Below are 18,024 nucleotides of genomic sequence, written 5' to 3'. Positions count from 1 at the left end.
CATGAATACCTAGCCCAGTGGCTGATGGGAAGCACCTTAGCTGTCAAACACATCAGACTCAGATGTGAATTAGAGGGATTCACTAACGCAGAGATTCTGTCTCTTTTTATTATTTTTTTGAAATTAAAAAAAATTTATTTGAGAGAATCTTTCATCCCCTGGTACACTCCTCAAATGACTGCAATGGTCCAGGCTGAGCCAGGCCAAAACCAAGAGCTAGGACCTCCATCCTGGTCTCCCATGTGGGGTTGGCAGGGGCCCACATACTTGGGATATCATCTGATGCCTTTCCAGGCCCTTTAATAGGAAGCTTGGTCATTAACAGGGAGCTGGATTGGAAGCAGAGCAGCTGAGACTTGAACAAACAGTCTGACGGGGGCTATCAGGATTGCAAGCAGCTGATCTGCTGACCCACAATGCTGGCCCCAAGGTCTCGTTTTTTATTTATATTTTATGTTTTTTAAAAAAATTCTATTTAAGGAATACAAACTTCATGTATTTCATAAATACAAATTTAGGAACATAGTGATTCTTCCCACTCTCCCCTCCCTCCTACCTGTGCTCCCAACATTCTTCCTCCTTCCTCTTCCATTCTCATTCTTATTTTTCACAAAGACCTATTTTCAGTTAACTTTATACTCATAAGATTAACCCTACACTAGGTAAAGAATTCAACAAGTAGTATGAGGATAAAAAAACAAAACAAAACAAAACAAATATCAAACAACAAAGAACCCCACTGTTCAGCTTACCTTTAAGCCCTCTAGAATCATGAGGAACCACTTGCCCAAGGGTATCCCTGATCCACTGTGCTTTTCCCAACTTTTTCCTATTACTTGTTAAAGCCAACAAAGATGCATCTGTGAACATGAGCTCCTGTTTTCCAAACAAAATTTTAGTACATAGGGACACTTCCTATCTACTTCAGACAGAGAATATTTGAAGATGACCACAGAGAATGTTAAGATTTGGTTATACTGATAGAAAAATGCAAGGACTGCATTGTTTTCTGAACTCAGACCCTGCAGTGTTACTGTGGGTGTACTTTTGATTATCAAGTAAATTGCATGGTGTTTTATACCCTTTGAAAGAGTCCTAGCTTCTCTGACTGAGATAGCTACAATGTTTCTAAAATACTTTCTGTGAACAGTGTTGGGAATACTGGAAAATGGAAAGGATCTTGAAGATGGTTCATTTCCTTTTTTTTTTTTTTTTTAAGAATAACTGTGTATTAATTACAGAATTAAACCAGTCATATTAAGTAGAACAGACAAAAAAACTACTAAGAGGGATAATGTATTAAGTTGTTCATTAACAGTCAGGGCTATGCTGATCAAGTCACCGTTTCCCATAGTGTCCATTTCACTTCAACAGGTTTCCTTTTTGGTGTTCAGTCAGTTGTCACTGATCAGGGAGAACATATGGTATTTGTCCCTTTGGGACTGGCTTATTTCACTCAGCATGATGTGTTCCAGATTCCTCCATTTTGTTGCAAATGACTGGATTTCGTTGTTTCTTACTGCGGTATAGTATTCTAAAGAGTACATATCCCATAATTTCTTTATCCAGTCTATCGTTGATGGGCATTTAGGTTGGTTCCAGGTCTTAGCTATTGTGAATTGAGCTGAAATAAACATTAAGGTGCAGACCGCTTTTTTGTTTGCCAATTTAAATTCCTTTGGGTAAATTCCAAGGAGTGGGATGGCTGGGTCGAACAGTAGGGTTATCTTCAGGTTTCTGAGGAATCTCCAGACTGACTTCCATAGTGGCTTGACCAGTTTGCATTCCCACCAACAGTGGGTTAGTGTCCCTTTTTCCCCACATCCTCGCCAGCATCTGTTGTTGGTAGATTTCTGCATGTGAGCCATTCTAACTGGGGTGAGGTGAAACCTCATTGTGGTTTTGATTTGCATTTCCCTGATTGCTAATAACCTTGAACATTTTTTCATGTGCTTGTTGGCCATTTGGATTTCCTCTTTTGGAAAATGTCTATTGAGGTCCTTGGCCCAGAAGATGGTTCATTTCCACGGTGACAGTTGGCTCCCACAATTTAAGAAGATTCTTCAACTTTTGGAAACCTTTTAAACCATTAATGCTGTCCATGAATTATAGAAAAATTTTATGTGCTTTGGTTTCCCTGGATAGTAAAACTGTACCTTTCATCAGCATCACAAAGAGAACAGCAATGGCCTTAGTAGATGCCCACAAGAACACTGCGGAGAAGTTACTTCATATCTACTGCTTCCGTATCAGTTTCCCAAAGGGTGTTTTGTCCCACAAGAATCTTTAAAGGGAAAGGATTCTATGGTGGAATATGAAAAAATGTCTCCAACCAATACTCTCAGAAATTCCTAATACCCATCATTCTATTTTTTTTTTTGTATCTTTCAGATCCTGACCAAATTTTCTTGGTAGGTTAATACCAGATTTCAAACACCACCAGAAACATTGGTGGTGCATTGTGTAGAGACATTGTGATCTAAGGTGATAAATTTCTTTGTTTTGTCTTCGTTAAAGTCTCATTTAGCTGTATTTTTAAGAAGTACAACTGCAAATTCTTTAAGAAATCTTTATCTTAAAATCACTTATAGGAGAGAACAATATTTTATATTGTGAATGATTTTAGCTAAATGTCAGTCTTTAATATCTTCTAGAGGGGGTCATTTAGTACTTTATACTTTGTGTGTCTGTGTGGGTGCAAACTGTTGAAATATTTACTCAGTATAGAGTTGATCTTGTGTATATAAAGATAATTAAAAAGGAATCTTAATGAAGAATGGGATGGGAGGGGAAGTGGGAGGTGGGACGGTTTAGGGGTGGGAGAGCAGGGTAAGAACTGCTATATTCCAAAACTTGTACCTATGAAATTTATATTTATTAAATAAAAGCTTTCTAAAAAACCCCCCATGATTCTGTTCTAATTAGATTCAACAGTTAAAAAAAAATCTTCCCCACTGTATTGCTGTTTCTTCCTGCTGCATTTCTTAAGAAACTAATAGAAAACTTGCTGATGTAAATTGTTCACTATATATCTTGGGTTACGCCAGGCACTTTATTCACTCTCTCAGTTAATCCTGGTTGTAGAGTGTAGCATTACATGGATGGGATTCTAGGTTCAGAGAGGCTCAGTAATTATTTTTAAAGTCACTTTGAGATACAATCCACATAACATAAAATTCTCTCATTTAACACATACAATTCAGTAGCAGCTAGTATATCAACAGGGTTGTACAACTGTAACCAGAATCTAATTTTAGAACATTTTTCTCACCAAAAGAAGAAACCCTATTCCCATTAGTAATACATTTTATTCCATTTTTCCCTTAAGCCCTAGATGCCCACTAATCTTTCTCTGTGGATTTGCCTATTCAGGATATTTCACATGAATGGAATCATATGCTATGTGGTCTTTCGGGACTAGCTTTTCTCATTTAGCACAACGCTTTCAAGGTGGCATGCGTCAGTACTTTATTCTTCCAGGATTGAATAATACTTCATTGCATGGATATACCACACTGAGCTTATTCATTCATCAGTCGTTGGACATTTGGGTTGTTTTCATTTCTTGGCTAGTTTGAGCAGTACTACAATGAATATTCATGTATAATTTTTATATGGTTGTATATCCTCAATTCACTTGGATATATACTTACAAGTGGAATTGCTGGGTCATACAGTCACTCTATGTTTGACTTTTGGAGAACTGTGAAACTATTTTCTCAACCTGGATAATCTCAATTTGGTTATTTTCAAACTGATGGATTTCTCTGCCAGGTCGAATTTACCATTGTACTCAGTAATTGAACTTTTGAACACCAGAATTTTTTTTTGCTTCCTTGTTATTATTTTACCCCATTAAATGAAACATCATTGCTGTATTTTCTTTTAATTCTTTAGATGTGATTTTCTTTAGTTAATTGGATATATTTATAATAGCTGTTTTCAAGTCTTTATCTGGGTCAACTGGGGAACATTTTCTTCTAACTGCTTTTTTCTTTTATATGGACCATCTTTTCCTCTTCTTTGCATGTCAGCTTTTTACCTTTTCTGTTGCTATAATGAGGAATCTAAGGCTAGGCACTTAATAAAGAAGATATTTATTTAGCTCAGTGTTGGAGGCTGAGAGTCCAAGATTGAATAGTCATTATCTGGCCCCAGGGGAGGGCCTTCTGGCTACATTGCAACATGGTGGATGGCATCATGTCAGGTGTTTGTGCGATAGGGAGAGAGTGGTCGCATGTGTGACAGCAAGCAAGAGACCAGGGAGGATCCAGACCCCATCCCTCTCTTTTCTGTTATAACAATTTGTTCTCTTGAAAAATAACCCACTCTTACCAGACCTGGTCTACTTCTGCAGATAGCATTAAACCATGCATGAAAGTAAAGATCCTGTGGCCTAATTACCTTCCACAAGGCCCCACCTCTTAAAGGCTCTACCCCTATACCACACAGGGTATCAACTTGGAGCATCTTTGGGGAACAAACCTTATCCAAACCATAACAAATGTCTCTTAATTTGTTGTCAACATTTGAATATTATAGATAATATATTGGAACAATTCTGTTTTATTCACACTCCTCCCATTTTGTTGTTATTTTTTATATTATTCAGTAACTTTGCAAGACAAATCCTGTAGATTTTGTATTCCCTGCAATGTGTAGTCACTGAGTTAAAAAATCTTGCTTTTTAAGACTGAAACCTAGAAGTCATCCCTGAATCACTATACATTAAGGGGCAGGCATTAATTGTTCAAATTTCCTTACTTGTCTTGAGCCAGTGAAGGCTCTACCATTTTCCAAGGGGATCTGTGTGTGAGGACCTGCACTTCCTGCTTGTGCAGGGCTTCACAGTCAGTCAGAGGTGAGTGCTTGGAGCTTCCTTCTTTTCAAAGTCTTTCCTGAGTATGCCCTGGGCACACACGTAACCTTGCACATGTGTGCAATCAATGAGGTCCTCAAGAATATGTTTGAGCTTATCAAAGGTCCCAACCTTCCCTAAAGTCATGGAGTTCTCCAAAGCTTCCTTTTAAAGGTTGTGTTCAGATTCCTGTTTGCCCCAAATGATGTTATAGCCTTAGATAGCTTTGATGTGACAGTGTTGCCAGTGGATTGCTATTGCTTTCACTCATGCCCTCGGGATAGGGCTTTTTTTTGTGTGTGATCTGAGCTTCAAGTCAAAATCAAATAGAAATAACAACCTTCTCTGGAATGGGGATTTTCCAGGACACTGTTATTTTGCTCAACACATTGACTGTCCTCTAGAGATGCAGCTTTTAGTGGAGCCCCACAGGTCAGTTTCCTCTGCTGGTTGCTGGGCTGCAGCCATTTCATGGTCACCTGGCCACTGAGCTGCAAAGTTAGGGGTAATGGGAGTAGCCTTCAGTGAAAACATCATAGTCCTACTACTGTCCTTAGGAAATAGTTGAATTTGATTGTTTTTCCTGTATTTTCACTGTTGTTTTTTGCTGTTGTTGTTGGGGGTTAGTCAGTACACAGAAACTCTCATCATTTCAGTTAGAAAGTCTTAATAAATGCAGGTATCTCAGAGTAAAACAAGCATGCTCCCAATTCCCATGTTTAGTTAATGAATGACTTGTTGAATATAAAGTGCTCAGGAATGTTTTGGGCATACACAGCCCGTGCTGTGTGAGTGTTAGCCATGACCACCATTGTTCTCATCTCCTCCCCCACAGTGACTTTTCTCTTCTGCTTCAGTTTGGAGTGCAATGAATATGCTATTTGAAGCTAGGACCCCACAAATCTATTGATAGTAGAGGGAAGCAGCGAAGTGTATTTTCATAGATTTAATACAATAATTACAACTAATGCAAAGAGCTTAAACTCCAAGGTATCATACTCAGGTGGATAACTTCTACTCAAGCCAGGGCATAAAAGGAGGGAGTGGAAGAGTGAGCAGTGATTGCTGAGAAATTTATTGTAATAAGAAAGGTAATGCATCATACTCAGGGTGGCCCACTTACTCAGTTTTTACCTTTTGGAGTTAATAAAAAGGTCACTTTACTTCTAAAAACCTAATCGAATGAGAAAATACTTTCCTTGTTTTTGTCTATAAATCCTATTTCTGGGGACTTTCCACAGCCAAGTTGCTGGTGGCAGCACATCCTAAAGAGCAGTGAAATCTATAGGAGGAAATGAAAGGCCCCCTGAATGATGTCATTTTCCCGGCACTTTCTAAATGGAAAATGACCCTGGGTCTATAGAGCATAGGAAAGTGTGGGAAAGACTGTCATAATCCCCGGGGGGGGGGGGGGCGGGGAACATTGACCTGTGAGAGGTACTGAACAGTGTCCATTGGAGCAGGATGTAGAAACAGGATGCCCTAATTTTTTGAAAAAAGTTTTATTACTTACTTTTATTTTGTTTGAAAGGCAGAGTGACACACACACACGAGAGAGAGAGAGAGAGAGAGAGAGAGAGAGACAGATAGATCTTCCATATGTTTACTTCCCAAATGCCCATGAGGAGCTCAGAACTGCATCTGGCTCTCCCACATGGGTGGCAGGGACCTAAGTCCTTGGGTCATCACCAGCTGCATTCCAGGGTGCCCATTACATGAAGGTGGATCAGAAGAAGAGCGGCGACATGGACTGAGGTACTCACTCTGATTTGAGATGTGGGCATCCAAAGCAGTGTTTTCACTGCTGTGACACATGTTCACCCTAGGCTTTCCTGATTTTTTTAAAGAATAACATTTACCTAAAATATCAGCAACTCTTGATAATCATAATGAATTGACTTAAGATTTGTGGAGGATAGAGGTTGAAGTCTTAAAGACTAAGTAAGAAAATGCTGGGTGCCTATATTTGACAGTGAAATGGAAGATTCACTTTTGGCTGAGTGATATTTAGAAGTGAAATAAATATGAGGAAATGGTGGGCTCTACTCCCAGGAAGCAATTCACATGATGAATTTTTATTTTGTTTTTGTTTGGAGAAAAATTTAAAAAGTGGCTTCTTACAAGGGTGCCCATGAGACTGAACCACTAGAATGTAAAGGCAGGGCCCAGCCTCTTTTCTGCCTCTCTTAGCTCAAGGTGTTCTTGCCTACCTTTTACCAAAAGGAGTTCACTGATTTGAAGGAGTGGTATTGTTGGCCCCACAAGCTTCTGATTGCCAGACTCAAAGAGTGATTTGCTTCTCTAGTAGATAAGAACTTTGATGGCCAATATTGTTCTGGATGGTTTGTGTAGGGGAATTCCAGGTCTGGGCAGAATGTAACTGTCACTGATATGTAACTTATAGACATCTGAAGCCCACCTGGTAATTAGAAATTCCCTAAAGAGCACAGCATCACTGACCAGTCAAAAGAAGGTCACAAGTACCCCTGACCAACCAGGAACTTGGACACCAGCTGATCACATATATCTCAGGCCCAATTCCAATTTACCCCTCACTCCTCGAGAAGTCCGGGGATTAAGCAACAGCTGCTTGGCTCCCTGCTCTGCACTTTGCAACAAATACCTTCCACCACCGTGATGCCAGTGGTGACTTTCTGTGTGTCAGGTGAGCAGACCCAGTTTGGAGGTTTAGAACAATGCCTCTAACTACTTTGGGGTGTAGTTACACCCAGAGAAAAGGGGCAGACACAGGATTTCTCTTGACCAGTCTTCCCTGTACCAGTGTTCAGGTGAACGAATGTGGAAGAGCACCATATTCCTCCCTCTGCATGCTATGGAGGCAGCAGGGAATGCCACGTGCCTCCATGGTTGGAAGGACTGAGAGGACAGACTCCCAACCTCGATCATCACCAAGTGGCAGACGTGCTGATGTACTCACATTCATATGGTTTATCCTTTGAACTCTCCCTGGCCCGCCCGAGCCCCTATTTGCTCCCTGCTCAACTTCTTAATTCTCCCTTTGAAACACCATATGCATCTATGCAAACCAAACCTGAGTTATGCTCACATTGGATTCTTTTCCCTATTGAAATATTTATTACTGATTGACATCTATCTTTAACACTCTCAGTAGTGTCCCGTGCCATTTATATCAGACACTTGCCAGCAGACTTGTCATTGCACTGTAGTGGTGGATGGCAGAGGCTGCTTCTCAATTGAGGCCATCAACCAGAGAGATTATATAGGAAGACTAAAAGGGATGATCTGTGAATCTAAGTGAGATTCACCCATAGGAAGCCCTGGAAATAACTATGTAAAGCTCAAGGAGAAATTTGAACACCTACATTATGCCATTAAGACCCAATCAGGGAAATTTGAGTTATTGCACTGAGTATAACTGTTAATGTTTACAATCTAATGTAGATTAAAGATACTATAATAGAGCCAGCACTGTGGCGCAGTGGGTTAACACCCTGGCCTGAAGCGCCGGCATCCCATATGGGTGACAGTTCAAGACCCGGCTTCTCCACTTCCAACCCAGCTCTCTGCTATGGCCTAGTAAAGCAGTGGAAGATGGCTCAAGTCCTCCTTGGGCCCATGCACCCACATGGGAGACACGGGAGAAGCTCCTAGCTCCTGGCTTCGGATTGGCACAGCTCTGGCCATTGCAGCCAACTGGGGAGTGAACCAGAGGATGGAAGACCTCTCTCGCTATCTCTGCCTCTCCTCTCTCTGTGTAACTCTGACTTTCAAATAAATATAGAAATATTTTTTAAAAGATACTATAATAGCCCCATTCATTGTGCCTCTGCTATATGTCCAATATATTCTTTATCTAAGATGCTATAGTAGAGCTTCAAGGTTGTTTTCATTCTTTCCATTAAATAGATGAGAAAACTAAGACATCAGATGGCAACTTTCCCCAAATATACTCCTAGTATGTGGCAGAACCAAACCAGAATTAAAACCCAGATAATCAACTAAAATGTTGTTCTCACTCCAGTACACCCTGTCTCAAGCCATCTGTAGAGACATATTTCTTATTTGTGGCTTCAAAATGTCTGGATATCAATTTTGAAAGATTAAAAAAGGGAATACAACAAAAATGAACTTCAAAGAATGATAAAAGTTACTTCCATTGTTACTGTGTTACACATGTTCCACTATCACAATGAGAAAACTGGGAAAATGGAAAATTGCTTGTATGGAAAGGGAACAAGAATACAAATAAAGCTTGACTTCTACAACTTTTCAACTGCCGATTTTCAGTGAGTAGCTGAAATAACAATTGGTTTCTATTCATGTACCCAAGTTTGAACAAGAAAGTTACTTTCCAAATCTGAAATGCTGAGAATTGCTTCTGTGAACTTCCATTTTAAAGAGAAAAGTATGGCTGAAATGGGAGTTTTTCTAGTGAATAAATGGTCACTGTTCGAGCAATTTGTACGAAATTTATGAGTTTGATGAAGAAGAAGCAGAAAAGAAGGAGGAAGAGAGGGGAGGAGGAGACAAATTACACATAAACATACATTGAACCCATTCTTTATGGATAGAATAAGTATTGAATGAATAAATTAGCTAGTGCAATGTCACCATTCTAATCAAAACCATGCTTGACATGAGAGGGGCTAGGTTTGTGGGTTAATAACTTTTATTGACTCTGTTGTTTTTCAAGAATGTAAGCCTAGACCCTTAGGCTAACTTATGAAGGTGATTTGCTAAGATGCTAAAGCTTTTACTAGTGTGAATGATAGTGAAGGCTACTGTCATGGAATGAATTGTGTCTGCTTCCAAATTCACATGTTGAAATCAAACCTGCAAAGTGATCACATTGGAGATAGGACCAATAGGAGGTAATTAAGGTTAAGGGTGAGGTCCTCTATGCAGAGACCTGTTGTCTTTGTAAGGGGAAAGCACAGATAATACAGGTTGCACTCTCAGTTTCTCTGTCTTCCCACACGCAGACAAGGGTCACATGCAGAAGAGAGATGTCTCTTTGCAAACCAGGAAGAGATTTCACCAGATACCAGCTGTGCTTGATCTTGAGCTTGACCTTGATCTTTTTGATCTTGATCTTAGACTTCAACCTCTGGAGCTGTGGTTGAAACTCAACCACAGCTCAAGCAAATTAATACACCCACATGGCAACTGTTCTCAAACGTGGGTATGTCTATTTCATGAACCACCTTGTATTTTGTCAGTATCATTCAGCTTTCTTCTGTTAATCAATAGGAAATGTTTCACTATAAGAGAGCAAGGGCAAGGATTCCCAAGTTGTTGCAACTCCCCTTGGGTGAATTTTTAAATGAGTGATGTGAATGGTATCTGACAAGTTTGTGTTTCTCATCTCCATTTAATTTCATTGCATGTCGTAAACACCAATCTATATGCTTTCTATCTGCCTTACTTTCCCTTCAACCATAATAATTTTGTTGTCTTTAAAGTTGTCATTTATGTAACACTTAAAAGTATTTTTACAAGGACTTTGCAATATCGCAGGAAAAGCTTCATCCTTTTAATGCTGGATGCCTTTCACATTTACCCATGAAGGAGAGTTGATCTGAGGAGAGTGCAGATGAAAGATGCTCAGTTTTCAAATTTTCTAGAACTCACTAAAGACATGGATAAAACAAAACTGTCCCCAGGTATCCATCATCAAGGGTTATCCATTCTTTCAATGTAGTTTTTGAGCTTTGATATTGAACTAAGTCAAAAGAAATGCAGCAGGAAGCTTATGCCATTTCCAAAGTACTCAATCAGTTCTAAGCTTATTGATGTAGACTCCTTACTTTCTCTAACCCTGATCTTCTGTGAACTATTTAAGGGAAGAGAAACTTTGTCTTATCTCATGTCTCCAATGCATCACACTTAATAATCATGCCAAAGCATAAGTTGAATTAAATTGAAAGACACCTGAGCTAATTAATACCTTTTGTCTCTTAAAAACTATATTCAATAATAAAACAATAACAAAATTATAGCTATTTTACCTTAAGTGCATCTCACTGAGACCTAAAGAGGACATGTATTTCCCTGACAAACAGTGCAATCCGACCAATTCATGATTGAATCCTTCAAACAGTAGAAGAGGAAAGTGGATCAATTTAGCAAGACAATGAAAATTAAGTTACTTCTATTTTGACTAAAGAAAACATCTTCTTTTATGGGAGAATTTCAAAACTGCAAATTACAATTTAAAATGATAGCTGAAGGGCATAATCTACAGTAAGGCAATTTTGGTAAGATATATTAAACTTGAACTTTTCTATTATATTTGATGAGATGTAGAATCATAGCTTTTTAAAATCTGAAATAAGGAAGGGGCCTTGGAGAGCTCCTATTGAAAACCAAATCACATACACACACATGTAAAAACCCTTTAGTATGAGTAAAAATGGAAATTGGCCTTTGAAAGATGAAGAAACATTTCCCCAAAGGTCTGTGCAGAGTGGTTTTCAATGAAGACACAGATAGTAATAAAAAATTGTTCTCTTAATATCTGGTTAATATATGTGTGTGCATGTGCATGCATGTGCACACACGCACACATCACAAACCAAAAAACAGACACCATCCAAGTGTCTCTAATAAAGGTACTGCATTCTTCCTTGATATCACAGTGGGATTGCCAACTGGCTTGGCTACTTTGGAGAAGCCAGCATCAGTCTTAGAAGTCTTAACATTTTGTTATGCTTTATTGTTCCCCCTAATTTTCCATTCTGATACCAAATGAGTAATTCTGAGGCACGGAGATATAGCAGAAAGAACAGGCAGATTGGAATTGAACAAACTCAAGTTCGCATTCAACTCTGGCATTTACTAATGGCAGAGTTTTAGACAGATACTTGGTTGCCTCATTTTCAGTTGCGTGATACGAATAATGATGCTTCCTTGTGTTTTTTTTTTTTTTTTTTTTTTGGGAGTTTAGAGATAGTGTATTTAACCTATGCACTGCATCTTGCATACAGTGGGCACTCATTTATCATTATTCAGTTTTGACATAGAATTGACCAATCTGTCACCTGGTTGCAGTTTCTTAGGATTGAGTTAATACCTTAGTTTCATTCTTGCTTCCATGTAGATCCAAATTGGTTTGGATCAAGACATATGAAAGAAATTTCTAGACCTTGGTTCTAATTCAGAATCAGTGAAAGTCATGCTATCAGGAGATAAAGGCAAGATGGTCCATCCACTAACTCATCCACATATAAGAATTATCCCCTAAATGCACAGGAGTTACTTACTGTGATGAATTTCATGAACAATCAAGTCCACAAAATGTTGCTGGAGAATTATTCTGTGTCAGGATGCTTTGGTAGCAGCAGTTAACTATAATCCTGGACTTAATGAAATTTATGCTAGAACAGAGGAAACATAAGTTTAAAATATTTATAAACCCCTTTCCTCTTTTTTTTTTCCTCTAAGTTTTTCTTTATATCCATGGAAACTTAACAGACTTACCATCAATTTTCTCATAGCATGGTTCTCAGCTACAGGACATAAGCTATTTCCTGCTAACATAATAAGACTTTAAGACCACAGATTTCTATTGGTATGTAGTACTCTTGCAAAAAAATAAAAATATCCTGTAAGTGGAGTGAATATTTGTAAACAAAGAAAAAAAAGTGAAGGTGAGGTAGAAATTCATGTGCTCCAATTGACCCAGGGAAAAATATGTAGTAGATAACTGGCCCAAAATGTGTTCTCAATCTTCACATTGATCAATTTACCTTTAGTGATACAGAATGAATGAGCCCTTGATAATCATTTTGTCTCTTACACATATGGTCATCCAAATTGTGTTGTTAGCAAGAATGCATATGTAGATCTGTGCAATGAAATTCTCAGTTATGAAAATCTAGATTCAGATTGGTGTTATTTTGGAAAACTCTTTGGCAGTATCTACAAAAGCTAAAGATGAGTATTACTTCTGACCTGGTAATTCTATTCCTAGAAATGAATTCAATAGATAAATGTAATATGTTCACTGGTTGATATGTGTAAGAATTTTCATAGCATCACAGCTTTTAATGGTCCCAAAATGAAAACATTCCAAATGTTCACCAATAGTAGTTTGGTAGATTATGTGTGGCATATTCAAAAACTGGGTAATGAGAATGAATGATTTACAACTCTATACTATAATACTGGTGGATCTCTTGAACATAATATTGAGTGAAAGAAGACAGATACAAAAGTGTCTCCCCCTACAAAGTTTCAGACAGAAGGGGGAAGAAGTCTTGATTTATGGCACACCAAAAGGAGCATAATAAAAAATGCTGTATTGTGAATTCCACAATTAGCTGATAGTTAATTTCAAACATATCAGCATAAAAATCAAGGAAGAGATGATAAATTTATTAATTAGCTTGATTCAATCACCTTACATTGTATGTAGATCAAAGCATACTGTACTGAAAAATATATACAATTATGATTTTTCTATTTAAGATAATATAAATCAAAAAAAGGAAAAATGTGCCTCCTTTATGAGTCTCCTTTTCCCTAAAGCAGCTGAACTAATCCATGTCAGGCTACTGGTAGCTTTTGGGAAAATAGTGACTGCACAGGACATGAGAAGCTTCTGGGTTACTTGATGTTCTAGTTTTTTTTTTTTTAAAAATATTTATTTATTTATTTATTAGAGAGGCAGGGAGAGATCTCAAATCAGCTGGTTTATTTCTCAAATGCTTGCAGTGGCTGGGCCTGGGCCAGGCTGGTCAGGAGCTGGAAACTCATCCCATGTCAGTGGTAGGGACCCAACTACTTGATCTGCTACCTCCCAGGGTTTATGTTGGCAGGAAGTTGGAATTGACATTGGAGTCAAGACTAGAACCAGGACACCCTGGAATGGGATATGGGTGTTGCAAATGGTGTCTTAACAGCTAAGCCCAATGTCTGCCCCATTGTTCTGCTTCTTGATCAGGGTGTTGGTAATGTGGGTGCTATGATTTGGTTACGGTTTGAAGCTGCCCCCAAGGATTTACGTGCTGGAGCCCTCACCCTTAATGTGGTGATGTTGGGAGATGGTGATAAGTTTCAGAGGTGGGACAAAGGGGGTTGGAATTAGGTCACGGGGTCATAAGGGATTAATTGTTGGTCTGCAGAGTGAGTTATTTCTTGTGAAGATGAGTTGTTATGAAAAGAGCAAGCCTGACCCCTGAATCTCTGGCTTCCTTTCTCACTGCATGATCTCTCTCTCACACACCCTTGCTCCTATCAGGGCACCACCCACTGTGTTGTGACACTGCCAAGAGGGCTCTCACCAGGTTTCTGGCACCATTTTCTTGAACCTCCAGACCTCTGAGCTAAATAAAATCTTCATCTTTACAAAGTTTCCACCTTGGGTATTTTGTCATGTCAACAGAAGATAGACCAATACAATACAAGTGAGCACACAATACAAGGTGTGCTCACTTTGCATAAATTAATTTGTGATTAATAATTTGTTAATCATGATGAATATTTTTTCATTATGTAGGTTATACATAAAAATTGTCAAACATTTTAAATTTCTCTCATAATGGATGGGAGGGACTTAAGATTGTCTATGAGAAGATCATCGAATTGAGTAGGATCATTGTATCTAGTAAGATTTAAGAGGCAAAGCTGAGTCTGACCTCTATACTTTCATATTGGAGCCCTCTTTTAGATTCCTAACTTTTGTTCTTGAAGAAAATTAAATCCAGTGGCTTAGGCTAGGGAGCTCTAGTATTTGAAATAGCATTTGCTTGATCACAGTCCTTTTATTGTCCTCTTGTAATTATTTGCATGGTCTGTGTCCCTGAATGGACAATGAACATTTTAGCTAAAAGCCTCTCAGGTTATGACTAAACAGGCTGCTTACTCAGGCTGATTCAGGGACACAGCTCACTGAGATTGATTGTTTTAAACAGAAAGCAGACCTGGAAGCAATGACTTTGTTCTTCTGCAAAGAAAAGTATTGTTCTCACAATTTGGTCATGTATCAGTCACAGAGCACCCACTATACTCCAGACCCTGTTTTAAATACTGGGGATAGAGGGAAAGCCACATGCAATCCCTGTCCTCGTGAATCTTAATGCGTTAACCAGGGAAGCTAACTCATTTTGTAAGTCTCTAAACTGGTGTGCAGAGCCATAGGGGCAAATTATACAAATGCCTTTAAATGGTAGGAAAAAGAAATGATGGTTGACCTTGTCTAGGGACAAAAGGAGACTTGAGTGAGAGACAAACACTTATGCTTGCTTTTAAATAATATAATAGAGCTTCCAAAGCAGAAGAGGGAAATGGGGTGTCGTTCTGAGTGAACAAACTATGCAGTTAACTCTGCAAACAGGCATACTCTGTTGTGGTACATTGACCCCCGGTCAAAGACTGAGTACTTGAAGGGAGAAAGGGGAGTGAAGGACAGCAAGGTAGCTTGAAGCTGGATTACAAAGGTACAGAAGATCTGTTGGTGCCCAGATCCTCTTTGCCTGGCTGGTGTGTTCTTCCTCCAGCTGCTGTGAGTGTCGACTAATTGCTTCCTTCTCCAGAGCCTCTCCCTCAATTTGGAGGAGCCACCTCACCCAGAATTGCCTGAGAAGAGATAGTCCTCATCTAGGGCAGGCTGCAGCCAAAAGCTGACTGAGCTGGGGACAGGAAAGCCTGCTCCTTGCTGCTGCTGATGGTCCACCACTCCCTGTGGAATCGGCTGAGGCTGGACTTCAGCTGAGCCTGCATCTTTACTTAGCTCTTTCTACCTGTTCCACTCTGCTTCCCTCATCCTCCTTCATCTCGCACCCCAATAAATCACAGGTCTCAGATCCTGTTTGAAGGGAGATTGACCTAAGGCATCAACATTGATTCTGTAAAAAACAAAAAGCCATTAAATATTTTCAATCAGTGAAGTGACTCAATCAGACTTGCATTCAGTAAATTTAATGTCACCATAATTTTGAGTGTGAGTTTGAGAATAGGTTCTCTAGTTTAAAAGAATATTGCCTTTACACATTGCTCATTTTAAAAAGACAGGAACAGTCGCTCTCTTTAAGATATATTTATCTGAAAGGCAGAGTCATAAAAACAGAGAGGGAGAGAGACAGGGAATGAGAGAGATATCTGCCATCTGCTGGTTCACTCCCCAAATGGCCACAGTGGCTGAGGCTGTACCAAGCTGAAGCCAAAGAGCTCAGAACTCCATCTGAGTCTCCCACATGGGTGGCAAAGCCCCAGGTGCTTGGACCATCATCTACTATTTTCCAGGTGCATTAGCAGGGAGCTGGATCAAAAGCAAATTAGCTGGGATTAGAACCGGAGCTCCAATACGGGATGTCAGTCCTGCAAGTGAGTGCTTTACCCACTGACTACACACAATGCCAGCCCCTGGTATTACTCTTGACGCCCAACTTGAGAAGGGGCGTGTGTGTATTTGTGTGACTGTAATTCTGTGAGGAAAATTGCTCACATTTGGGAAAAACAGAAAAAGATTCCTTTTGGTGGGAGGCAGCCTGACATGGCTGCAGCCATCCTGGGCATTCTCTTGGTGGGTCATCTTGCCTACTAGGTGACCTGGCACTCATTCCAAACCCACAGGATAAACAAAGCCATTAAGGCAGGCTACCAAGCATCACTTGCCAGGAAGTGATGCCTGGAATCTCCCGTAATTGATGACTGATCTGTTAATATTTGCTTATTTTTTAAAAAAGTTTTCCACCCCATTCTTATTTTATTTTTTTAACTTTAAAAAAATTTACACCCCAGTCTTATTTTTTTTTAACTTTAAAAAAACTTGTAATGCTGGTGGGGTAATAAAGGGAACAAACTTCATGTATTTCATATACACAGTTTTAAAAGTAGAATGATACTCCCCACTCTACCATCCCTCTCTCCCTCACTTCTACTTTCCCCCCTCCTTCTTCTTTTACTTTTCTTTTAATTTTTACAATGACGTACTTTTGATTTCCTTTTTTCTTAAGAAAGCTCAGGAACACTTTGGCTGGCTAAGGCCCACCTTTGTCTATCTTAGCATTTAACCCCCTTTCTACCATTCTGAGGTACAAAAACCCATCTGTCTTGTGGCTGCTCTAATCTCTACTACTGTCCATAAGTTCCCCCATAAATTATACTTTGTGTAATCCTGGATTTGTGTGCTATTTTCTCCAGGCTTTGGTGGTTGGTTCTCATGTACTGACTTTTCCTGACAATTGATGGGCTACCCAGGAGACCAAGAAAATTATCCAGAGGAATGAAGTTTCCATGGGAGAAACCAAAGACTGGCCATGTACCTCTATGTGGGGCAAGGTGACCCATATACTGGACACTTTTGGCTCCCCCATTTGAGCAAAAGGACAGCAAACCTCAAAATGCCTTTGGATTTGGAGTAATTGTTTTTTGACTGTCAGCTATTTGCAGTAACAGGGTCACTGTGGACTGTTGGGTGAGCTATGGATGGATAACACAAAGGTGAAAATGACATGACTGTAGGAAGATTTATTATTATAAATGGATATACACAATTCTATCTCCTTCCTGGCTCCCAACTTGGCAGAGAAGATGGAAGAACAAGATTCTAAGTTAGAGACATCAGTCTGTTATGGTGTCCAGTTACTAGGGGTAGAAATGTGAAAGATGTGGAAAGACCACAGATATAGGCTGTTGTCTTATGACTTGAGTGCACTGCCAGAATACTGGATTCCCTGGTAGGAAAGGAGTGAGGAGGAGGATGCTTGTGGGGTAATGAAAAAAGAGGAACCTCGGGCTCATGAACCATGCTTTTCTGTCTTTCCCCATAGGCAGCAGCGGAAGTCCACCAGATGAAGTGGCTGGTTCAAGCTGGGGCACTCCCATACAGAAAACCTTACTGATCCAAGAATATAACTCGGCAAAAACGTGAGATACTGGAAAACCTTTCAAACAACTGTTCTGTGACAGCCTGACAGCCTGGAGGGCGAAACTCTGAAACACAGGACTACATGTTTCTTTGGCAGGAAACAGAGCTGAAAACCTGGGTGGCATCACAACCCACTCAGTGCTTGGGTAGCATTTGCACTGTGTTTGCCAAAGGCAAGGAAATTATTCCTTTATGATCTAGATTATAATGGGGATGAGGGAGGCATGGCCAAATGAGGGGTGCTTGCCAGAGCAAACATCCCTTTGGAGGAGAACAGATGAAGTACAAGGCATTATATGGAAATTGAGGGTGA

The sequence above is a fragment of the Oryctolagus cuniculus genome, chromosome 11 (genome assembly GCF_964237555.1).
Source record: "Oryctolagus cuniculus chromosome 11, mOryCun1.1, whole genome shotgun sequence".
Classification (NCBI taxonomy): domain Eukaryota; kingdom Metazoa; phylum Chordata; class Mammalia; order Lagomorpha; family Leporidae; genus Oryctolagus; species Oryctolagus cuniculus.
This window is presented reverse-complemented; position numbering follows the sequence as displayed.